This window comes from Jaculus jaculus, chromosome 8, assembly GCF_020740685.1.
Source record: "Jaculus jaculus isolate mJacJac1 chromosome 8, mJacJac1.mat.Y.cur, whole genome shotgun sequence".
In the NCBI taxonomy this organism is placed as follows: domain Eukaryota; kingdom Metazoa; phylum Chordata; class Mammalia; order Rodentia; family Dipodidae; genus Jaculus; species Jaculus jaculus.
In genome coordinates this window covers 114248063-114273307 of record NC_059109.1, presented here as the reverse complement: position 1 = coordinate 114273307, position 25245 = coordinate 114248063, and the positions used below count along the sequence as shown (strand labels likewise).

Sequence of the window (25245 nt, the reverse complement as noted above, 5' to 3'; positions counted from 1 at the left end):
GGGGGGAAAGAAGGAAACAAAGAAATTTCTGAAAGCTCTCATTACCTATAGGACAAAATTTTAATACCTTTGCAATGCGTATAGAATCTTTTGAAGACTGTGTGTGTGCGTGCGCGCGTGCTTAAAAGACACATGCTGGGCCTGGAGAGATGGCTTAGTGGTTAAGCACTTGCCTATGAAGCCTAAGGACCCCAGTTCAAGGCACGATTCCCCAGGACCCACATTAGCCAGATGCACAAGGGGGCGCATGTGTCTGGAGTTCGTTTGCAGTGGCTGGAAGCCCTGGCTCGCCCATTCTCTCTCTCCCTCTGCATCTTTCTCTTTGTCTGTCACTCTCAAATAAATAAAGAAAAAAATTTTTTAAAAAAGATACATGCTGGAATCTTTTAAGTAATTATAAAATATGTTCAAGTGATTTAACAAGAGAAAAAAGGGGGCGGGTCCAGGATGATGGCTTAGTGGGTAAGAGTGCTTGCCACAAGCATTAGGGCTTGAGATTCCCTGAGTTTGATTCCCCAGGACACACATGTCTGTAACCCCAGTCCTATGGGGAATGGAGACCCAAGAATTGCTGAGGCTTGTAGAAACTGTCTTCAGAGAGACTCCTCAAGGCAGTATTTGGGTGAGTGACAGAGGAAGGATATCCGTTGTTGGCCTCTCCTGTATGTACCACACTCACAAGCCCACATACTATACCATACTACACATGCAGAGATAAAGTCTCAATATTGGTAATTGTGAGTCTGAAAGTTAAACAAGTTTTTGTCATGTTACTCATTTCTTTTTTTTCTTTTTTCTTTCTTTCTTTTTTTTTTTTTTTTTTTGAGGTAGGTTCTTACTCTGGTACAGGCTGACCTGGAATTAACTGTGTTGTCTCAGGGTAGCCTCAAACTCATGACAATCCTCCTACTTCTGTCTCCAAAGTGCTGGGATTAAAGGCTTGTGCCACCACATCCAGCTCATATCTTTTTTATAAGGTTTCTAAATTTTTATTCATTGGCAAGCAGAGAAAGAGAGAGAGAATGGGTGCACCAGGATCTCTAGCCACTGCAGTTGAACTCTAGATTCATGCACCACATTGTGCACCTTGATGTACGTGGGTACTAGGGAATTGAACCCTGGCCAATAGGGTTTATAAGCATGTACCTTTAACTGTTGAGCCATCTCCCCAGTCAGTCATATCTTTTTTTAAAAATGAGAGAGATTAGCTGGGCATGGTGGCACATGCTTTTAATCTCAGCACTTGCGAGGCAGAGGCAAGTGGATTGCCATGATTTTGAGGCCAGCCTGAGTTGCATAGTGATTTCCAGGTCAGCCTGGAATAGAGTGAGACCTACCTCAACAAACAAACAAAAGCAAATAAAAGTAAGAGGGAAGCAGCTGGGTGTGGTAGTTTATGCCTATAATCCAAACACATGGGAAGCTGAGGTAGGAGGATTGCTATACATTCCAGGCCAGCCTGGGCTACATAGTAAGTTTCAGGTTAGTCTGGCCTCAAAAAAAAAGAGAGAGAGAAAATAGTTACACTATAGTTCTAGCTTATCTTTCTAATCTACTCTCCAATAAGCTTTTTTTGGGGGTGGAGGGGAAACATTTACATTCATGCACATATAAATACTCCTTCCACATATCTGATACATCCTTGTCTGTGCCGTGCTTCTCTCTGTCTAAGCTGGGCCTATCTCCTGTGTCCTCTGCTTGTTTTGCTAGTAAGTCACAGTTTGATTCTTCCAACACTGATCAATAAATCTTTAATGCGTAGATCACTTCTGTATTGATGCTCTATTTTCAAAAATATTTATTTACTGGCTGGAGGGATGGCTTAGTTAAGGTGTTTGTTTGCACAGCCAAAGAACCTAGGTTCGATTCCCCAGGACCCACATAAGCCAGATGCACAAGAGGGCACACGCATCTGCAGTGGCTGGTGGCCCTGGCATGCCCATTCTTTCTCTCTGTCCCTCCCTCTCTTTCTCCCTCTTTCTCTCTATCAAATAAATAAATAAAAATAAAAATATTTATTTATTTACTTAGTTGTTTAAAGAAAGAGAAAAGAAGAGGCAGACAGAGAAAGAATGGATGCTCCAGGGCCTCCAGCCACTGCAAATGAACTTCAGATGCATGCACCACATTGTGCATCTGGCTTACATGGGTCTTGGGGAGTGAAACCTGGGTCCTTTGGCTTCACAAGCAAGTGCCTGAGCTCCTAAGCATCTTTCTAGCCCCTGCTGATGCATATTGTAAGAGTGTTTTGAGCTAGAACGTCCCATGTTGTGCCATAACTGTTGATTTGTGTAGGTCACTTAGTGGGTAGGTCATTTAAATCCAATGAGAGAAGGGCCTAGGATTTCTGGGGTATTACATAGCAGATTAATAATCACTAATCACACTGAACATAGCTACTTGTTTCTTTTGCTAGCTTCTAGTTAACACTGTCACTCAAATACTGATCTAATGAAAGATATCTTACCATACCTGGACTCATTTTTGTGACTCTTCTCCCAACAAAAGGGTCATTTTCCTGAGCTGGGCATGGTGGTGTATGCCTTTAATCCCAGCACTTGGGAGGCAGAGGTAGAAGGATTGAGGATTGCTCTGAGTTCAAGGCCACCCTAAGAATACAGAGTGAATTCCAGGTCAGCCTGGGCTAGACTGAGACCCTACCTTGAAAAAAAAAATCATTTTCCTGCCCTACCTCATGGGTTCTCTGGTAAATACACTTTAGACTGGGAACCTAGGAGATTCTTTAACTCAGGGATTTTCAGTCTGTGGAAATTGTATGAGTTCACTTTGGAAAACCTCCGCCAAAGACTTGTGGTGGACTTCCATGAATAAGGACCATAGTTCTAGATCGGTTTCATCCCACTTCTATGGAGAGAAAAATGGAGATCCGCAAAGTTCATTGTTTTGCCCCATATCATGCAGCTAAAAAGCAGCAGCAGGAGGCCCACAGCTGTGACCACAAAAGCATCTCCACGATTCAACCTTCTCCTCTATCTTTTTCCCAAGGACTCCCAAAGACCAAGAGGACAGTTCCCCTTGAATCTGGAGGGGTTCTGTTTCTTAGATCCAGACTCACGCCGAGGTTTCTTTCAATCAGAATTTCGAGTTCATTCTTTTAGTATTTTTAAATTTTCTTTTTGTTCATTTTAATTTATTTGAGAGTGACAGAGACAGAAAGAGGTAGATATATATAGAGAGAGAATGGGCACGCCAGGGCTTCCAGCACTGTAGACAAACTCCAGATGCATGCGCCCCCTTGTGCATCTGGCTAATGTGGGTCCTGGAGAATCAAGCCTTGAACTGGGGTCCTTAGGCTTCACAGGCAAGTGCTTAACCACTAAACCATCTCTCCAGCCCTTTATTTTATTTATTTATTTATTTATTTATTTATTTATTTATTTATTTATTTATTTGAGAGAAAGAGGCAAATAGAGAGAAAGGGCATGTCAGGGCCTCTAGCCACTGCAAACGAATTCCAGATGCATGTGCCCCCTTGTGCATCTGGCTTATGTGGATCCTGGGGAATCAAGCCAGGGTTCTTAGGCTTCGTAGGCAAACACTGGAACCACTAAGCCATTTCCCTAGCCCAGAATTTCTAGTAATGGCAGAGGATTCCTCTTCACAGGACTGATAGAGATTTTTTTCTGACATGAAAAAAAAGACAGGTGAGAGAGCCAGTAATACTGTGAGCTTGTTTCCTTTTCCAGCATTTCAAGTTCAAATGTCTCCACATTGTGTGAATTTGCTTTAGTTGATTTTACAATGAGTTTTCAGAGACTCCCTGGTTGTGTTTTTATAAGAGGAGAGGAACACAGAATACCAGGCTGGCAGTGTTGGATCAAGAGACTAACAAAGACAGTATTGTACTGTGCATGGCAAAGTCAATGAATGAATTCAGGAGACACCTAGATGTGTTTCTAGAGGAGAGCTCAAGGAGGGAGGAGGCTGGTGGAAAGGCAGAAAGGTGGGATTAAGATAAATTAAAATGGGGCCAACTCGTTGGATAAGGGGACAAGCTCTTTCTGTTCCTACCATTGCTTCAATTTCTCATTCCACCTAGTTGAAAAGTTAAAACTAGTCTTTATGATGTACCTCATGGTTACTCTTCTGCCCCTTAGGAAAAGAAGTTAGTTTTAAGGTTATTCAACATGAGCAGTGTTTCATCACTTGAGTTCTACACCCATTGGCTATTGCTGATAATCTTATGTTTAAACCTGAAAGGAAATCTTGGAATAATCTCATCTAAATGTTCTCAATTTTTAAGTCCTCTCAGATCAGCAGCCTCAGTGTCATTTGGGAATTAGTTAAGAACATACTTTCTGGGGCTGTCGCCTAGATCAACTGAATGAGAAACTGGGGATAGGATCCAGTAGTGTTTTTTTAAAAAAAACAACAGAACATAATGAAAACTCCAGCTTCAGATTGATGGCTCATAGTCTGACCCTATCTTTTTTATCCATTGGAGAAACTAGTGTGACCACGTCTTAAGTTAGAAATGGATAGGAGAACCCGGGTCTTCCAGTTTCCAATTCTCACAGCTCTCCTTGCTCAGAGGAGCAAGGTGATACAGGTGCTAATTCCATGGGCAGAATGAGAATGTCAACCTAGTGAAGAAACAGTACCTGACAGTAGTAGTCACCTTCACTGAGTGTTTGCTCTGCCATGCGCTTTATAAGAGCTACTTGAATTTTACCTCATATGAGTCCTACCCGTGAGGTAGTATTTTCACCTTCATTTTACAGGTCAAGAAGGGTCAGAGAGACTCATGTCTGTTTTCTGTAGTAACTGTAGCACATTACCACTGACTTAAAACTTATCTATTTATTTATTTAAAACAAATTTATTCTCTCATAGTCCTGAAGGGGGTAGAAAAATAGTTTCACTGGACTGAGATCAAAGTGTTTTTTTGTTTTGTTTTGCTTTTGTTTTTTCGCTTATATTCTCCTTCCGGTAGCTCTGTAGGAGACTTTTTTTTTTTTTTTTTTTTTTTAGGTAGGGTCTTGCTCTAGCATAGGCTGACCTGGAATTAGTCTCAGGCTGCCTCAAACTCACAGTGATCCTTCTACGTCAGCCTCCCAAGAGGTGGGATTAAAGATATGTGCTATCATGCTCAGCTAATATTATTTATTTGTTTATAAGAGAGAATGGGTATGCTAAGGCCTCTAGCCGCTGCAAATGAACTCCAGATGCATGTACCAACCACCATGTGCATCTGGCTTATGTGGGTTTTGGGGAGTCAAACCTAGATCCTTTGAGTTCTCAGGCAAGTGCCTTAACTGCTAAGCTATCTCTCCAGCCTATACGGTAGACTGTCTTGCTCACTTCAGTTAATATTCCTTACTTATGACTACCTCACTCCACTCTCTGTGTCTGTGGTCTCCTACTCTTTCAGTCTCTCTCTTGTAAGAATGTATGGGATTGCATTTAGTTATAGATTGCATTATCCCAGATAATTCAGGTTTATCTCTTTATCGAGACAGAGAGGGAGAGGGAGAGGAAGAGAGAGGGAGAGAGGGAGAGAGGGAGGGAGGGAGGGAGGTGTGTCTGTGTGTAACGTGTGTTGTGTATGCATGTGTACAGAGGCTAGAGGAGTGTCCTCTGTTGCTCTTCTACCCTTTGTTTCTGTTGGGTTTTTTTTGTTTGTTTGTTTGTTTTTTGAGGTAGGATCGCACTCTAGCTCAGGCTAACCTGGAATCCACTATGTAGTCTCAGGGTGGCCTTGAACTCTGCAGTCCTCTTACCTCTGCCTCCCGAGTGCTGGGATTAAAGGTGTGCGCCACCATGCCAAGCCTTTAAAAAAAAACAACAACTTTTATTTTTATTTATTTGAGAGAGAGAGAAGGAGGCAGAGAGAGGGAGAGAGAGAGAATAGGCACAGCAGGGCCTCCTGCCACTGCAAACTAACTCTAGATTCATGTGCCTCCTTATGCATCTGGTTTGCATGGTTCCTGGGGAATCAAACTGAGGTCCTTTGGCTTTGCAGGCAAACGCCTTAACAGCTAAGCTATCTCTCCTGCCCCCTCCCCTTTTTAAAAAAAATTTGAGACAGGAAGGAAGAGAATGGGTGTGCTAGGGCCTCTAGCCATTGCAAATGAACTCCAGACGCATGTGCTACCTTGTACATATGGCTTACATGGGACCTAGAGAATTGAACCTGGGCCCTTAGGCTTTGCATGCAAGTACCTTAACTGCTAAGACATTTCTCTCGTCTTCTGTTCATTTTTTTTTCTCCCTGAGGTAGGGTCTCACTCTGACCCAGGCTGACCTGGAATTCACTATGTAGTCTCAGGGTGGCCTCAAATTCACAATGATCCTCCCCTACCTCTGCCTCCCAAGTGCTGGGATTAAAGAGGTGCGCCACCCCCACCCCCGGCTTGTTCACTTTTTATTACATATTGGATATTTGGGTTAAGATTTTGTCTGAATATGTTTACCATTCTCATGGGGATTACTGTGTCCTGTGGTAATTGTATGCTAACTTTAGAAGGTACTCAGGTATTCTGCCTTTTATCAGGTGACTTGAAGTCTTAGCATGATATTGGTAGTTCATTCACTTATAATGAAAGAACATTCTCACAAGATGGAGTCTTAATGGCTCTTCTGATCTTGATACCCACGATTTCAGACAGTAATGAGAAGGGATGGTATATTATAGAGGAAGAGTTCCGGCCATCCTGGTTAGGTTATCCCCTGAGTGAGCTTGAGTAAGTCACCTCAGCTCTCTGGTGAGGTAAATTAGATGATCTCTCTGGTTTTCCTCCTGACTTAATGTTCTGCAACTATGAGGAAGTCTGAAAAGCTATCTTTGTATTAAATCCCAGAGTTTGTGGGTTTCTTTTTTTTTAAGCAGTTCATCCTTGATTCTGTGTGATTCTGATTTCCTGTGCCACAGACATGGATTACCCATTTATCGATTTTATTGTGGCCTGCTAGCTTCCAGGTACTGCACTCAGCACTGGAGACAAATGTATTAAACAGTTAATCACAAAATTAAGAGATTGTAACATTTTTAAATTGATGAGAATGCCCAGAGAAGAAGAGCTCAGGGCAGAGAGTACATTTGGGTTGGATCTTCTGATAACTGGGTATTTGCTGGAGAAGAACATTCCACATAGACGACCAGTATGGGTGAAGTCAGAGATTTTTTTTTTTTAAGGTAGGATCTTGCTCTAGCTCAGGCTGACCTGGAATTCACTATATTTACTATGTAGTCTCAGGCTGGCCTTGAACTCACAGAGATCCTCATACCTCATCCTTCCTAGTGTTGAGATTAAAGGTGTGTACCACCACCATGCTTGACCTTGTTTGTTTCTTTTGCTTATTTTTTTCTTTTGTTTTGTTTTGTTTTTCGAGGTAGGTCTCACTCTAGCCCAGGTTGACCTGGAATTCACTATGGAGTCATAGACTGGCCTCGCACTCACAGCAATCCTCCTACCTTAGCCTTCTGAGTACTGGGACAGACTCAAGTTTCTGAGTTAAGGGGGTTTACTGCATTTTTGAGAAGTCTTGGTCAAGATCTGTGTTTTCTCCTTTGTACTTGCTTACTTTGGGCTTTTGCAAACACTGCTGTCCTTCTAAGAGTTTCAGTTACATAAAAATATTAGCAGTATTAAAATTTTACAATATGATCACCACAGCCCAAACTAGATCTCTGCCATTTGATTAGAAATATATATGGAAGGCTTTGTGTTTTCAACTGCCCACTTCCCAGCCCCCCCCCAACCTTTCATGAGGGGCCATTGTACAGCTCTTTCCATGGTCACTGTTCTCTTCTCTTTTACTGGAGGGCAAAACTAGGGCAGAGAAATAATTTTTATTCACTTCTGAAAGGTTACAGTAATAAAGAAACTCTTGTTAACATCAGAGAATGTTGCAGCCAAGAGTTTTCACAGTCTGGCATTGTTTATTTTACATGTAATTTGGAACCTTCTGCACTCTTAAAATATTGGCACAGAAATGTTTTAACTCTTGCAGTACTTCACTGTAAGCAGCAGCTGTGCGGTGTCAGAGGGGTAGCAGGGCTCTGGAGAGCCATTTGTCCTTTTCCTGTTGGAGAGAGAAATGGAACACATGCTTGTGTGTGTGTGTGTGTGTGTGTGTGTGTGTGTGTGTGTGCGTGCGTGCGTGTCTCACACACATGTGCCCATGTGCATATATATTCATTCATGGGTACCTTTACCTCTACCCTTACCTCAGCATTGAGAATAAGAACTTTCTGTCCTGATGACCTTATATGCTTCCCTTCATTTAGAAATGACAATTGTTGTAACCATCCTACTTTCCTTTTGCTATAACTGCCAGAAAGTACAGAGCTCCCCTTATTTAGATACTTTGATAGAACTAAACTCTTTCCTTTGACTTTTGTTTTGGTTCAATGCATATTGTGTATGCTCCAAATTATGTGCCAGGTATTTTGCAGACATCTTATTATTTTTCTTTTTTGTTTTTTCAAGGTAAAGTCTCACTCTAACCCAGGCTGCCCTGGAATTCACTATGTAGTCTCAGGGTGGCCTTGAAGTCATGGTGATCCTCTGAACTCTGCTTCCCAAGTGCTGGGATTAAAGGCGTGCACCACCACTCCCAACCTAGACATCTTATTTAATTCCTACAAAAGTTGTTGGGGATAGAGTTGAATGCACCCACACTTTACCACTGAGAACTGAGGGGAAGGGAAGCAAAGCACTTGCCCATGACCACCATACTAAGTCACAAGGCCAGATCTGAATCATATCAAAGCTTTATTTAGCTATAAATATGTACTTTTTAAAAAAGCCAAGTTCAGGACTGGAGAGATGTCTCAGTGGTTAGGCACTTGCTTGAAAAACCTGACAATCCGGGTTTGATTCTCTAGTACCTACATAAAGCCAGATACACAAAGTGGTGCATGTATCTAGAGTTTATTTTCAGTGGCAGGAGTCCTTGGAGTGCCTATTGTTTCTTTTTCTTTCTCTTTTTCTCTCCCTTTGCAAGTGAATAATCAATAAAAACATTTTTAAAAAGCCAAATTTGGTCTTTTTTTTTTTTTTGTAAGCAAGGGGGAATATAAGTATAATCAGCAAACTAATATATCAACCTATATGGTAGGTTCCACGAAATGATTTTTGTTTGTTTGTTAGGTCAAGATTAAAAACAGTCATAAGGGGCTAGAGGGATGGCTTAGCAGTTAAGGCACATGCCTATGAAGCCTAAGGACTCAGGTTCGTTTCTCCAGGTCCCATGTAAACCAGATGCACATGGTGGCACATGCATGTGGAGTTAATTTTCAATGGCTAGAGGCCCTGGTGCACCCATTTTTTCTCTCTCTCTCTCTCTATGTCTGTCATAAACAAATAAATAAATAAAAATCTTAAGAAAAAACCCAGTCATTAGGATGTTGTGAGTTAAGTGGAAGATGCTAGTCCGAGGGCTAGGCTTTTAGTTCCATGGTCAAATTTGTTCTCAGAATGTGGAAGACCTTTCCCCCCCTATCTACCTGGCCTTTATTAAGTAACTCAGGTGTTCTCCAGGGCTTTGTTCTGCAACCTTTCTACCTTTGGAATTGTGCTCTTCTGTCTGTTATACTCTTCTTCCTCCAGGTCTGGCATTTTCTTCCTTGGCTTCCAAAATGGAGCTTTGGCAAAACAGGCAGAGTTGACCACCACCAGGTGAGCTCTTACAGAGCTGTCACCACGCCCTGCTTTCTCCAGGGTTCTCCAACAAAGGGCCCTTCCCCTATAGTAGTTTGGCTCTGAGCAAAGGCTGCAGGCCTTCATTTACATGTCTGCTCCTGCACACTAGACCTGTTAAAGCCAGCCAGATGATCCCATCCCCTTGGGTCCTGATACATTTCCAGGGCCCACCAGAGAAAGAAGAAAGGCTTAGAACTTTCCAGATCTTTGCCTTGAGACAGCTTTGTATCCTTTGGCAGACATCCTTCCTTTTGTTTTGTGAACTGTAAGAGTTGTCCCTATGATGGAGAATCCAGGTTAGTATGTGCACATGAAGTTCTGGACCAGGGCCGCAGGCCTTTCTCCCCAAATCTAGTGTAAACCCCTATGTTCCTGTTGCTCACCTCTCAGAGAAACAGCATTCATTGTTGAAAATATAGAGGCTAGCTCCCAGATTCTCAAGCACCTGGACTTTGTCGCCAAGCAGATGGGTTCTAGTTCCATCTCTATCACAATGTGGCCTTAAAATCCTGAGCCCTGGGCTGGGAAGATGGCTTGGCAGTTAAGGCATTTGCTTGCGAAGTCTAAGGACCCTGGTTCGATTCCCCAGGACCCACGTAAGCCAGATGTACAAGAGGGCTCATGTGTCTGGAGTTCGTTTGTAGTGGCTGGAGGCCCTGATGCTCATTCTCTCTCTCTGCCTTTCTCTCTCTCAAATAAATAAAGAAAGAAAATATTTTTTAAAAATCCTGAGCCCATCTCTTTAACCTTTTGTTGCCTCCATTCTTTTCTCTATTAGTCATACATTGTTGGGTGACTTCAACGATAACAGTACAGTACTTGGAACATATGAGGCACGATAAATGAGAGCTCTCAGTGCTGCATGCAGACCTTTTTTTGATATTATTTCATATAAGTATAAGGAAAGTGTACGTAGCTGTCTTATCTCACTGGTTTCTGAAGGATGAAGACATGTTTTTTAAAATTTTTTTAGTTTTTTATTTATTTATCTGGGAGCATAAAAGAGGGATAGGGAGGGAGAGAATGGGCGTGCCAAGGCTTCTAGCCACGCAAACAAACTCTAGATGCATGTGCCACCTTGTATGTCTCTCATACGTGGGTCCTGGGGAATCGAACTGAGGTCCTTTGGCTTTGCAAGCATCTCTCCAGCCCTGGAGACATGTTTTTATCTTTGTCCCTTCATCTAGGTGGCTTAGGCAGGCTCATAACAGGGACAGCCAACCCATTGGGCAGAGTGGGATACTCATGAATGCTTTAGTTTCTTCATCTGTACAAGGGGAAATACTAACCCCTTATTTTGTAACCTTTAAGGACAAACTTGAAATGCTGAAGTGTTTGGAGCCCTTTGAAAGGGAGGGTACTAGGGAAATTAATGATGTTTTTTCTGTTCTTGGGAAAGCCCTTTGTGGTTCCCAGTGAATAAATTATTTGGAGTGAGTTTTCTAACACCTCCTACTCCACTATTCACTGCAGTTTTTTTTTTTTTTTTTTTTTAATAACTGTCTGCTGTAATGCTTCTTTGCTCATGACTTATAAAGACATACATTTTTGGGGTTGGACTTTTGACCCTTTTTTGCTCCCTGGAGAGAAATTTCTATCAGAATAATAAAAGGTGTAAACTGTGTTATACCTTTCTAGACCTTGGGCATTTGAGCTGCTGGGGTCAATAATTGACAGCCTCATGGTATGTTCATGGTTATAGTGGGGAGTAAAAAAAAAAGGTTCCTGTTATGTGCTCAGTGGCTTTCTGTGTTTCCCATTCCATTCGTTTTCAATCTGCCCCAGCACCCTTTGCTATGAATCTTTGAATTTCAAATGAACCATTGTCTTTGACACATTGAGTACAGATAGAAATGGGTACCCACTTCTCTTTACAAGAAGGCTGGCTGGGCATGATGGCGCATGCCTTTAATCCCAGCACTCAGGAGGCAGAGGTAGGAGGATTGCTGTGAGTTCAAGGCCACCCTGAGACTACATAGTGAATTCCAGGTCAACTTGAGCTAGAGTGAGACCTTAGCTCAAAAAACCAAAAAAAAAAAAAAAAGACAAGAAGGCTTTTATCATCTGCTATGCATTAAATCCCAAGGTATGTCACCTGGTAATGAAAAGACTAGTGGAAGAGGGCTTGCTTTGTCCCCGTCTCATCCATTTTGGTGCATGGGGGGGGGGGGGCTGTAGTTCATGTGGGGAATGGGCTTCATATGCTCCTTCCCTCTCAGTCCCAGATGCCCTGGGGCATCGTGATGAGCTCACCCAGTGCCCATGTTCAGGATATAACGGAGATAACAGAGAGGTGCAAAACCTGGTCTTGTCCTCCAGGAATTTATTATAAAGCCTCCAGCAAACATCCCCGCTTCTGTCCCTGAGCAGTCTTTTTAAAAGCTTGTGAGCTTCTAATAGCAGTAGAGTCCCAACTTCTCAGCTTTACATACTGTGTAGCACTTATCTTGTGACCTTGACGACAGGTTCCATGTGACATGTGGTAGTTTGAATGATTGTCCTCCAGTGGATTCAGGAGTTTTTTGTTTGTTTGTTTGTTTTTTAATATGGAACGCTTCACAAATTTGCATGTCATCCTTATGCAGGGGCCATGCTAATCTTCTCTGTATCGTTTCAGTGTTAGTATATGTGCTGCTGAAGCGAGCACAGATTCAGTTTTATTCTAGCTCATATCTTGGATTTACAGCTGCCTGGCTGGAGGAGGTGTCACTGGGTGGGTCTGCAATTCCAGCCTAAGGTATGCAGAGTACTTGAGCTCTGACTGGGGTGCCTAGAACACGCTTGTGAGTGGTTGCTTTTTTCACTGCATGGACCTGTGAAAGAGGACCAGCTTCTGCCATTATAGAACTTCCCCTGGATCTGCGAGCTTCCTCTATAAACCGTCTGGTCTGGAGCTTCATTCTAGAGACGTGAAGCTGACTACAACAGCACTGCTGTATTACCTGATGTACTTCTTCAGTTATTCTGCTTCATGTCTTTCCCCATTCTGGAGCCATCTGTTGTTCATGGCTGTAGCCTTAGCTTCTAAAACTCTGAGCAGCGCATGGTTAGCATGGAATATACATTTGATGAAGGTGTAACTGAATATTTTCCTTTGGCTGAGTGCCACACACATGTAATCCCAGCACTTGGGAAGTAGAGGCAGGAGGATCAGGGACTCAGTCCACTACATGTGGTGGTCCAGGCCAGCCTGTGCTACATGAGACACTATCTTTAAAAAAAAAGTGGGCTGGAGAGATGGCTTAGCGGTTAAGCGCTTGCCTGTGAAGCCTAAGGACCCCGGTTCGAGGCTTGATTCCCCAGGACCCACGTTAGCCAGATGCACAAGGGGGCACACGTATCCGGAGTTCCTTTGCAGTGGCTGGAGGCCCTGGTGCACCCATTCTCTCTCTCTATCTGCCTCTTTCTCTGTCACTTTCAAATAAATAAATAAATTTTTAAAAAGTTTTAAAAATGGGCTGGAGAGATAGCTTAGCGGTTAAGGTGTTTGCCTGCAAAGCCTAAGAACTCATATTCAACTCTCCAGGTCCCACATAAGCCAGACACACAAAGGTGAGGCAAGTGCAAGGTCGCACATGTGCACAAGGGGGCACTGTTTGGGCTGAGATCCCACCCAGCCATGTGGCCTTCATCAGGGACTTAATCTCTGTCCTTCAGTTCCTATCCATAAAATAGGGATAGCTGTAGGACCCAGCCTCATGTTCTAAAATATTATGAGTAAATTAGATTATCACATGTGAGGCTTTTGATACTTATTATTTTTTTTTTTAACAAAGCCCCCTCCTCTATGCTGGAGTTTTAGTGAAGTTATTTATTTATTTATTTATTTATTTATTTGAGAGCGACGGACACAGAGAGAAAGACAGATAGATGGAGAAAGAGAGAATGGGCGCGCCAGGGCTTCCAGCCTCTGCAAACAAACTCCAGACGCGTGCGCCCCCTTGTGCATCTGGCTAATGTGGGACCTGGGGAACCGAGCCTCGAACCGGGGTCCTTAGGCTTCACAGGCAAGCCCTTAACCGCTAAGCCATCTCTCCAGCCCAATACTTATTATCTCTAATTTTGTTACTTATTAGTAAGCATTTTTGCCTCATATATATGTGAAAAGAAAAAGAAGCCATAAAAAGAAAAAGAAGCCGGGCGTAATGGCACATGCCTTTAATCCCAGCACTCAGGAGGCAGAGGTAGGAGGATCACCATGAGTTCAAGACCACCCTGAGACTACATAGTGACTTCCAGGTTAGCCTGGACTAGAGTGAAACACTACCTTGAAAAACCAAAAAATAAAAAGAAATAAATAGAAAAAGAAATAAGGAAAGGAAGGAAGAAAAAGAAAGGTAGTCAGACATAGTTTTGATGGAAAAACAGGCTCAGGGTGATTTGTCTTCAGATCCACAATGTGGGGAAATGGCTCCTGGGACCTAAACTGTGCTTAGCTGGCAGTGCAGTTTCTTTAGAGTCTTGAATGCTGCAAAGAGATTTCTTTAAAAGATACAAAGTTCTAGGGGAGATTTTCTCTTTCCTTTTGATAAAATATCATTCTAAGAACATTTTACTTAAAAATGAACAGAAAAGAGAAGTACTCTTAGAGATAGAGCCACTTTCACAGCTCACAAGGCCAAATGTCAGTTCCATTTGTAAGGGTATCTGAACCTCTCTGCCTGCCTCTGAACCTCCTTACTCCAGTGGGACTAATCTTATCACTTTTATATTGGTCCACATCAGCCATTTCCAGGATACTTCTATAGGATCTTTTAGGATATCCACTGAATGGCAAGTTTGTTTGAACCTTAAAAGAATGTTGTCCTAGAATTCAAGAGGCTGAGGCAAAATAATCACCCAAACCTAGAAGTTCAAGACCAGCATGAGCAACACAGTGAAACCCTGTCTCACAGCAATAAAAAACTTCTTGAATTCATAGTCAGAAGACCATGTTTCTGTAAACTTCTGACCATTTATGAGCTAAGTGATAACTGGGCAAGTCACTTGACCTTTCTGAGTCTTCTTTTTCCAGCATAGAACAACTTCTTTCTCAGGTTAGCATATGGCCAGTATTTTGAAAATTGTCTAACTCCAAACCAGGTATGGTGGCACATTCCTTTAATCCCAGCACTTGGGAGGCAGGGGTAACTGGAGGATCACCATGAGTTTGAGGCCACCTTGAGACTACATAGTGAATTCCAGGTCAGCCTGGGCTAGAGTGAGACCCTACCTTGGAAAACTAAAAATAAAACAAAAAAAAATTTGTCTAACTACAAGGCTGAAGAGATGGCTTAGCGATTAAGGCACTTGCCTGCAAAGCCTAAAGACCCAGGTTCGATTCCCCAGTATTCACATAAGCCAGATGCATAAGGTGGTACATGTGTCTGGAGTTTATTTGCAGTGCTTAAATGCCTTGGCATACCTGTTCTCCCTCCCCCCAACAAAATATAAATAAATAAAATATTTAGGGTGAGTTTTTTTGTGTTTTGGTTTTGGTTTTTCGGTTTTTCAAGGTAGGTTTCACTCTAGCCCAGGCTGACCTGGAATTCACAATGTAGTCTCAGGGTGGCCTCAAACTCACAGTGATCCTCCTACCTCTGCCTCCCGAGTGCTGGGATTAAAGGTGTGTGTCACCACGCCTGGTTTATTTAAAATATTTAGGAAAAAAAAATTGCTTAACTCCAAATGTAAGGACATAGATGTGAAAGAAAAACATTCTGTGACCCATGGAAATGTCTGCTTTATTATTTTAGTGTAGACTTCGCCTGACCTGCTGTGTCCAGGTGGAGTCACCTATTAATGTGTGTGAAGAGGAAAGTAGAGCTGTGGGATGATGGGACTAGGAGCCATAATCTGACACAGGACTAGATTTTGGATCCTCTAAGAAAGTGTTGAGATTTAGGTGACATGGATCAAATTTAGGATTGCTGAAGGGGAAAAGATACTGGAGCTCAGTTGGTAGAGAACTTGCCTAACAAGCACAAACCCTGGGATTTCAATCCCAGCACCACATAAAACCAAGTGTGGTGGTGCGCACCTGTAATCCCAACACATGGGAGGTGGAGGCAGGAGGATCAAAAGTTCAAGGCAAGCTGTGTACCTTTAATCCCAGCACTCGGATGGCAGAGGTAGGAGGATCACTGTGAGTTCGAGGCCACCCTGAGACTCCATAGTGAATTCCAGGTCAGCCTAGACTAAAGTGAAACTCTACCTCGAAAAACCAAAAAAAAAAAAGTTCAAAGCTTCTTCAGCTGCATAGAGTGAGGCCAGCCTGAGCTACCCAGAACCCTGTGTCAGAGAACAAGTATGGGCAGCAACGATTTCAGTGTTGCCCTTAGGCTCTGTAGACTTTTTAGGACCTCAGCTTTCATAATGATGACATTGCTTTGATTTCATTACCAAAGAGTTCACTAACTTGATTTGTGTACTTTTACCTTTTTGACTTAATGTTTGTGCAGTTAAGATGGCCGGTTGTGATGGGGAACAAGCATCCTGTAGTATTTCACTGTACCCAGACTGTCTGTGTTTAATAGAAAATCATTAAAAATGCAAAGTTGTGCCTGAAGCTTTCTATACACATAAATGTAGTCGTGAGGCCCAGGGTGTAGTTAGGAGCCTGCGAATATCTCTGAAAACTTGTTTGTGGTATTACCCTCTCACTGACAGTCATCTGGCCCCTTGGCTGACAGGTAGAATCTAGAGGACCAGAAGAATGGCTTCTGTTGACATGTAGTGAACAAATGACTGAAAAGGGGTTTCTGGCTCCTTGGTGTGCTGCTCCTCTGCTCCCCTGGAGACGCCTGCTGGGCTCAAGCTATGTATACATTTTGCTCATATTACATCTTATCCAAGTAAGATTTTCCATTACCACAGCATAGGAGACAGGAGCGCAGCGATTGCTAAAACCCTACAAGACTGGTTGTCTACACTTAGTGCAGCCAGGGTCAGAAAGTCATCATTGTATGATTGCAGATATTCATTGTACTCTTTCTTCACCTTTCTTGCCTGTACTTTCTCCATTCATGTCTGATAATGTGCAGGTCATGGCCTCAACTGTTCCACATCCACATGAAAACCAATCCTGTTGATCCTGCATTATGCATTTGTTTTGCTTTTGGAAATAGGATCTCATATAACCCAAGCTGTCCTTGAACCTACTGAGTAGCAGAGACTGACCTTGTGTGTTTCTCAAGGTAGATTCTCTCACTCTAGTTCAGGTTGACCTGGAACTCACTCTGAGATAGTCCCAGGCTGGCCTTAAACTCACAGTGATCCTCCTACCTCTGCCTTTCCTGGGATTAAAGGCATGTGCCACCATGCTTAGCTTTTTTGTTTGTTTTTATTTTTCAGGGTAGGGTTTTACTCTAGCTCAGGCAGACTTGGCTCTCACTCTGTAGTTTCAGACTAGCCTTGAACTCACAGAGATCCTCCTACCTCTGCCTCCCTGGGGTTAAAGGCCATGCCTAGCTTTGATATTCTGAAATCCTTTTTGTTTTGTTTTGTTTTTCGAGATAGGGTCTCACTCTAGTCCACACTGCCCTGGAATTCACTATGTAGTCTCAGGGTAGCCTCAAACCCATGGTGATCCTCCTACTTCTGCCTCCCAAGTGCTGGGATTAAAGGCATGCGCCACCATACCCAGTTGTAGTCTAAAATTCTTGAGGACAAGTATTTTATTCATCTTTTTATCTCCAGCACATACTGTACTGCCCAGAGTCTAATAGGCACCTAGTACATATTTAGCAAACCTGAACAAGGAAGTATAGGATTCTGTACACAGGTGATATTCTAACAGGGAACACATTACCTCATGGTATTGCTGTGCAGAATGGGGTGTCATAACAGGGCTCTGATGTACACAAGATTAAGTCATGGGCTGACAACTATCTGAAAAGTGTCTAATAGGAATGCTCTTTTTTTTTTTTAAATTTATTTATTTGAGAGAATGGGAAGGAGAGAGAATTGGTGCACCAGGACTTCCTGCAACTCCAGATACAGGTAACCGCTTGTGCATCTGGCATTATTTATTTATTTGAGAGAGAGAATGGGTGCACCAGGGCCTCCAGCCACTGCAAACGAACTCCAGACACATGCACCACCTTGTATATCTGGTTTATGTGGGTCCTGGGGAATCAAGCCTTGAGCCGGGGTCCTTAGGCCTTACAGGCAAACACTTAACAACTAAGCCATCTCTCTAGCCCCTAGGAATGCTCTTTTATTATGGTAAACTATGCATTCCAGGATTTATCATTTTAACTATTTATAAATGTACAGTTTAGTGACATTAAGTCTATTCACAATGTTGAATAACAGCCATTACTATCTCTTTGCAAAATATTTTCATCATCCCCAACTCTAATCATTAAATAATGATTTCCAGGCTGGAGAGATGGCTTAGCAGTTAAAGCACTTGCCTGCAAAGGCTATTGACCCAGATTCAATTCCCCAGTACCCACGAAAGCCAGATGAACAAGGTGGCACATGCATCTGGAGTTTGTTTGCAATAGTTAGAGGCACTGGTATGCCCATTCTCTCTCTTTCTATTTACTTATTTTTCTCTCTTAAACAAATAAACAAGGGCTGGAGAGATGGCCTAGCAATTAAGGTGCTCGCCTGCAAAGCCTAAGGACTCAGGTTCAGTTCTTCAGGTTCCATGCAAACCAGATGCACAAGGTGACACATATGTTTACAGTTCGTCTGCAATGGCTAAAGGCCCCGGTGCATCCATTCTCTGTCTCTTTCTCTCTTTTCCTTTCTCTGTCTAAAAACATGGGGGGAGCCAGGCGTGGTCGTGTATACCTTTAATCCATGCACTCGGGAGGCAGATAGAGGAGGATTGCCATGAGTTCAAAGCCACCCTGAGACTACTTAGTGAATTCCAGGTCAGCCTGGGCTAGAGTGAAACCCTACCTCAGGGAAAAAAAATGAGAGAGAGAGAATAAGGAAATAAATAAACAGCTGGAGAAATGGCTTATCAGTTAAAGTACTTGCCTGCAAAGTCAAAGGACCCAGGTTCAATTCTCCAGGACCCACGTAAGCCAGATGCACAAGGTGGCGCATATGTCTGGAGTTCCTTTGCAGTGGCTGCAGACCCTGCCATACCCATTCTGTCTGCTTCCTCCTCTCTTTCTCTCTCTCTCTCTCTCTCTCTCTCTCGCTCGCTCGCTCGCTCGCTGGCTCTCTAATGAATACAATATTTTTAAAAACAAATAAACAAATAGTTAAAAAATAATTCCCCTAATTCTCATTTTTAACCCCAGGTAGCCTGCATTCTTTCTATGACATACCTGCTATAATGATGAATTAATATTCTGTCATGGATATTTATTACCACGGTTTGTCCATTCATTCGTCATTTGGCACTTAGGTATCTACTCCAATCCAAGCTTGTGCTTTTTGCATATATACCTATGAGTAGTATTGCTGGGTCATACAGTAGCTCTGTGTTTAACCTCTAAAAAAACTACCAAGTTTTTCACAGTGGCTGTACCACTTTACATTCCCTTTTAAGGATTCCAACTTATTTTCCTTTTGTTTGTATTTTTGAATTATAATCATCCTTATAAGTGTGAATGGAATTATCTTTTGCTTACACTTCAGATAACTGCCTTGCTTATTGGTTCTACCTTGATTATTGATCAGTAGTGATCACTACCAAGTTGAAATGCTTTCACTTTCCAATCTTGTGTTTTACAACACAGAGCTAAAATATGACCAAAACTGTCATGCACTAGTACTTGTTAACAGGCATAGGCCTTTCTTGAACTTGGAAGAATACATAATCGTTTTTTGGAGAAAATTATATTATTCTTCCTTTGCCTTTATTATAGAGCAGGCAGGGATGAAAGATTGAACAATGTTTAACTTAATTATTTCCAGAGTTAATAGGCTGTTGTTTTGTTAGAATGATCCTGACAGTTGCAGTTCTCTGTTCAATCAAAAGCTCTCCTCACGCCAGGTGTGGGGGCTCATGCCATTAATTCTGGCACTCAGGAGGCAGAGATAGGAGGTTTGCTGTGAGCTCAGGGCCACCCTAAGACTACATAGTGAATTCCAGGTCAGCCTGGGCTAGAGTAAGACCTCAAAAAAACAAGAAAAAGCCGGGCGTGGTGGCGCACACCTTTAATCCCAGCATTCAGGAGGCAGAGGTAGGAGGATTGCCGTGAGTTCAAGGCCACCCTGAGACTACAGAGTTAATTCCAGGTCAGCCTGGACCAGAGTGAGACCCTACCTCGAAAAACAAAACAAACAAACAACAACAACAACAAAAAAAAAAAACCAGGAAAAAAGTTCTCTTTCCTTTAGATTTGTGTCAGTATGCTCTTGCTAGAGCACAAGCAAGTGCTGGTAATGGAACAGGAGGACATGGTCTTGAAGTTTGTTCAGTGGAAGAGATTGATGTGAGCGTGGTGTGAGGTTTCAAAGGCCGTGAGAGGGTAGAGCCAGGCCTCTTCTACTAGAGTCGTGTTGTGTTTGAGAACAGCAACAGCAGGTCTGGCTTGGCCCCTCCCCAAAATCTTGTTCTCAGGATATTTTCTTGAAATCTATAATGTGCACAGACACCACTGCTTCAAGATGTAATTATGGTGGAACATTGGTTCATTCTGTTCACGTGTGCTGACCAGTGTGCTGTCTTTGCCTTCAAGGAGCTCACAGTCTAATGCGGTGCATTGGAGTCGGCCCATAAACAGATCGTTAAAATAGTACAGCAAGTGTTCCTGGTGGAAGTATAAAAATGCATGTGAAGAAAAAAGCAACAAGTTCTGGGAAGACTTAAAAAGCTTCACAGAAAAATGAAGTGATGCCTTTTCTATAAAATGAGGACAGTAATACCCCTTTTAGGATTGTGAAGATTAAAAATATAACATATTAAAAGCTTTTAACATAGGTTCTGGTACTTGCTAAACTCAACAAATGCTCACTGATCTCAGTATCTAACAAATTGATGAATAATGGTACATCCATTGATTGGGAACAACAGAGACTGTCCTCAACTAATCTAAGGAAACAAATTCCTTGGAAAGTAACCACAACTCAGAATGGAAAGGCGAGTCTTAAGGAGAGCTTAACTTCTAACATCAGATTTAAGAAATTAGCAAACTGATGGTCAATGCCTACTTCTACATAACAATAGCATGTGGTGTTGATATAATTACTGTCTAATAAAATATGACTGGTATCTCTTAGATTGCATTATTACCTTGCGATGAGTTTGATATATTCCTTATGCAACTCTAAACACCCTTGATCATTTGTTCATGTCTCTGTTCTCAGAAGCAAAGAGCCAGTGGCTCAGCTTGGGTTGTGCCTATCTCTCTGAAGAGGAGTCTGAGTTCCAGGGTATACAGCTACCCAACTCCTATTGAGGGAAGCTTAAGTCAGTGACCTAAGGAAGGGTGAAGAGAGGAGAGAGTATCATCTCAGATAGTATCAGAGTAAATCTTGTGATCCTTTGAGGTTGACGGGGAAGAAAACCAGGCCAATTCCTGAGATAGCTTCTGGATGTTTCTATCATCCATAGAACAGTGAGTGCCTTTGGTCTGTGGTCAGTGCTGACCAATTGTGACTTTATCTGTTCTTCACTGAATTTCTCTCTCTCTCTTTTTTTTTTTTTCATTTTTTTTCCACTTGTTTATTCTGTTATTTTATTTCAAGGCAGGGTTCCACTCTAGCCCAGGCTGACCTGGAACTCATTCTTGCTCCAGGCTGCTCTTGAACTCATGGTGATCCTCCTACCTCAATCTCTTGACTGCTCAGATTAAAGACATGTGCCATCATGACTAGCCTTTTTAAGTGTGATAGCTGAAAAAATAAAAGTTTAGAAAGACTTTATGTGTATGTAGCATATATGCACATTCATTGGTGTGTGTGCGTGATTGTGAAAGCCATATGACAACCTCAGTTGTTATCCTCAGGAATCCTTTTTTTTTTTTGAGACAAGTTCTCTCATGTCTCAATGTACCAATTAGGCTAGACTGTTGGCCAGCAAGCCCCAGGGATCCTCCTGTGCCCACCTCCCCAGCACTGGAAATAGGCATGTGCCACCACATGCAGCATATTTACATGGATACTTGGGATCAAATTCAGGTCCTCGTATACTTTATCAATTGTGCTATCGTTCCCAGTCCCCACAAAACTTGACCTTTGTAAACAGGGTTTTAAAAAATTCATTTATTTATTTGCAAGGGAGGGAGAGTGAAAGAGAAAGAATGAGAATATGGGGTGCTCTAGGACCTCCTGCTACTGCAAACAAACTTTAGACACATATATCACTTTGTGCATCTATCTTTACATGGGTACTGGGAAACCAAATCCATGTCCATCAGGCTTTACAAGCAAGTGCCTTTAACAACTGAGCCATCTCTTCAGCCCCAATTTTTTTCTTTTATATATATATCCACTTATAGTTACCTTTTCACATTTCTGGTTTTTATAGGTGTATTAGCTAATTTCTCTCTTTGCTATGACAAAATACCTGACAAAAGACCTCACAGGAGGAAGGGTTTATTTGGGCTCACAGTTTTATTTATTTATTTATTTTTTTAATTGTTTTATTTTATTTCTATTAGCATTTTCCATGATTATAAAAAAATCCCATGTTAATTCCCCCCCCACTTTCCCCTTTGAAATACCATTCTCCATCATATTAGCTCCCCATCACAATCATTGTACTTACATAATATATACAATATCAACCTATTAAGTACCCTCATCCCTTCCTTTCTCTTACCTTTATGTCTCCTTTTTAACTTACTGGCCTGTGCTACTAAGTATTTTCCTTCTCACACAGAAGCCCAATCATCTGTAGCTAGGATCCACATATGAGGGAGAACATGTGGCACTTGGCTTTCTGGGCCTGGGTTACCTCACTTAGTATAATCCTTTCCAGATCCATCCATTTTTCTGCAAATTTCATAACTTCATTTTTCTTTACCACTGGGTAGAACTCCATTGTCTAAATGTGTCACATCTTCATTATCCACTCATCAGTTGAAGGACATCTAGGCTGGTTCCATTTCCCAGCTATTATAAATTGGGGCTCACAGTTTTAAATAATGCAGTTCATCTTGGCAGGTGGAGCATGGTGGTGGGAGCAGGGGGTGACTAGTCACTGTGCATCTGTACATAGTCCGGAAGCAGAAAGAGATGAGTGTTGATATTGAGCTTGTTGTCTCCTTTCCCCTTTTTATCAGCACAGAACTTAAGCTCGTGGTTAGTGCTGGTCTTCACTCCTCACTTAAACGTCTTTAGAAACACCTCCACAGACACACTCAGAAGTATGGATATGATTCTAATTCCATACAAGTTGGCAGTGAAGACTAGTCATCACAAATGGATTTGCTTTATTTGGTTTTTCCTTTTTGTGCTGCTAGAGGTAAACCCAGAACCTCACGGATTTACAGCCCTAGACCGCTGCTCACATTTTCTTCTTTCTTTTTTTTTTTTTTTGTTTGTTTGGCTTTTTGAGGTAGGGTCTTGCTCTAACCCAGGCTGACCTGGAATTCACTATGTAGTCTCAGGCAGGCCTCAAACTCAGCGATCCTGTACCTCAGCCTCCCAAATATTGGGATTAAAGGCATCACCACCACACCCAAACCTAGCCCTTTTGCATGTGGGTGTGTATTTTTTTTTTTCATGAGAGAGAGAGAATGAGAATTCACACGCCAGGGCCTCTAGACACTGCAATCAAACTATAGATGCTTGTATCACCTTGTGCGTCTGGCTTACGTGGGACCTAGAGGGTTGAACATGGGTCCTTAAGTTTCACAGGCAAGCATCTTAACCACTAAGCCATTTCTCTAGTCCCAAGCCCCCCTGCCTTTTTTTAAATTTGGAGGTAGGATCTCTAAAAGTGGCTCAGGCTGGCTTTTAACTCATTCTGTAACCCAAGCAGGCCTTAAACTTGTGATGTGCCTCAGACTTCTGAGTAACTAAGATTACAGGCATGTACCACCAGGTGTAGCTCACATTTCTGATTTATTAGTTCATGATTGGAGACTTGGTAGTATTCTGTTATATCTACCTTATCACATCTCTCCTCCATCCTAATTCTTTTTTTTTTTAATTTTTTTGTTACTTATTTATTTGAGAGCGACAGACACAGAGAGAAAGACAGATAGAGGGAGAGAGAGAGAATGGGCGCGCCAGGGCTTCCAGCCTCTGCAAATGAACTCCAGACACGTGTGCCCCCTTGTGTATCTGGCTAACGTGGGACCTGGGGAACCGAGCCTCGAACCGGGGTCCTTAGGCTTCACAGGCAAGCGCTTAACTGCTAAGCCATCTCTCCAGCCCTTCATCCTAATTCTTATTGATTTACTTATTTAGGACTAAACAAGCTACTCTGCTTTGACCTTGAATCTTGTCTTATCTTTTGTTTTGTTTTGTTTTGTTTTGTTTTGTTTTTTTGAGGTAGGGTCTCACTCTAGCCCAGGCTGACCTGGAATTCACTCTGTAGTCTCAGGGTGGCCTTGAACTCCCAGCGATCTTTCTACCTCTGCTTCCCGAGTGCTGGTATTAAAGGTGTGCCACCACCACATCTTTTTTTTTTAAATAATTTTTCCAATATTTTAGAGTCATTTCTATTTTACTCTTGTTTCCCAAAGTAAAGAAGTTAATAAGCTTAGTTTTATGCTTGTGTGATTCTTCATTTCTGTTATAACTCATCAGAAACTGAAAGATGTGATAGCTTCGAAAAGACACTAGATTTAGGGACTGGCCATCTGAGTTAAAGCCCTTTTGCTCCGCTAGTACTATAAAACGACATGATTTAGGGGCAAGCCACTTATAATTCTTTGGCTTCTATTTCCTTATTTATAAAATGAGGACAATAGTAGCTTTTAGGCTGTGGCTGTAAGGCACACATGCAATCATAAGCATGAGCAGCTTATGAAATGCAGTATAGAATCATTGTTGCCATCATAATTGTTGTCAGTAGGGAATTTAAGATTTTTTATTATTATTTGTTTGAGAGCAACAGACAGAGAGAGAAAGAGGGAGATAGAGAAAGAGAATGGGCGCGCCAGGGCTTCCAGCCACTGCAAATGAGCTCCAGATGCGTGCGCCCCTTGTGCTTCTGGCTAACGTGGGTCCTGGGGAATCGAGCCTTGAACCGGGGTGCTTAGGCTTCACAGGCAAGCACTTAACTGCTAAGCCATCTCTCCAGCTCTTCAGTAGGAATTTTAAATGGTAATCCCCAGGACTCCTTCCTTTAGAGCACTATGTTGAAGTACTGTCTCCCAAAGACTCTTCCAAGCCAGGAGTTTACCCTCTACTTGTACTGTGAATGAAATTCATCACATGGGACACAGCCACAGGCTTCCAGAACACACAGATATCCTGACCTTGAAGAACATGGAATTGGCATTTAGTCTTCTCAAGACCTTAATGTACTTCAAAAGTTGCTTTTCAGGATAGAGAGATGGCTTAGCAGTTAAGGCACTTGCCTGCAAATCCAAAGGACCCAGGTTTGATTCCCAGGACCTATGTTAGCCAGATACACAAGGTGGTGCATGTGTCTGGAATTTGTTTCAGTGGCTGGAGGCCCTAATGCACCCAATCTGTCTCTTTCTCTCACTGCTTTTTTGTTTGTTTGTTT

At 42.3% G+C, this 25245-nt stretch overlaps 1 protein-coding gene and 1 non-coding gene across 3 annotated transcripts in view; one reads left to right on the top strand and one right to left on the bottom strand.

The window, feature by feature from the left end:
• The window catches only part of LOC101610758 (ubiquinol-cytochrome-c reductase complex assembly factor 1), a 130947-nt gene that overhangs the window by 80287 nt on the left and 25415 nt on the right, over positions 1 to 25245 (top strand). The window lies entirely within an intron of this gene.
• Positions 12209 to 12315, bottom strand: LOC123463079. Its single transcript, XR_006638691.1, has one exon. It is a non-coding gene; the product is annotated as a U6 spliceosomal RNA (small nuclear RNA).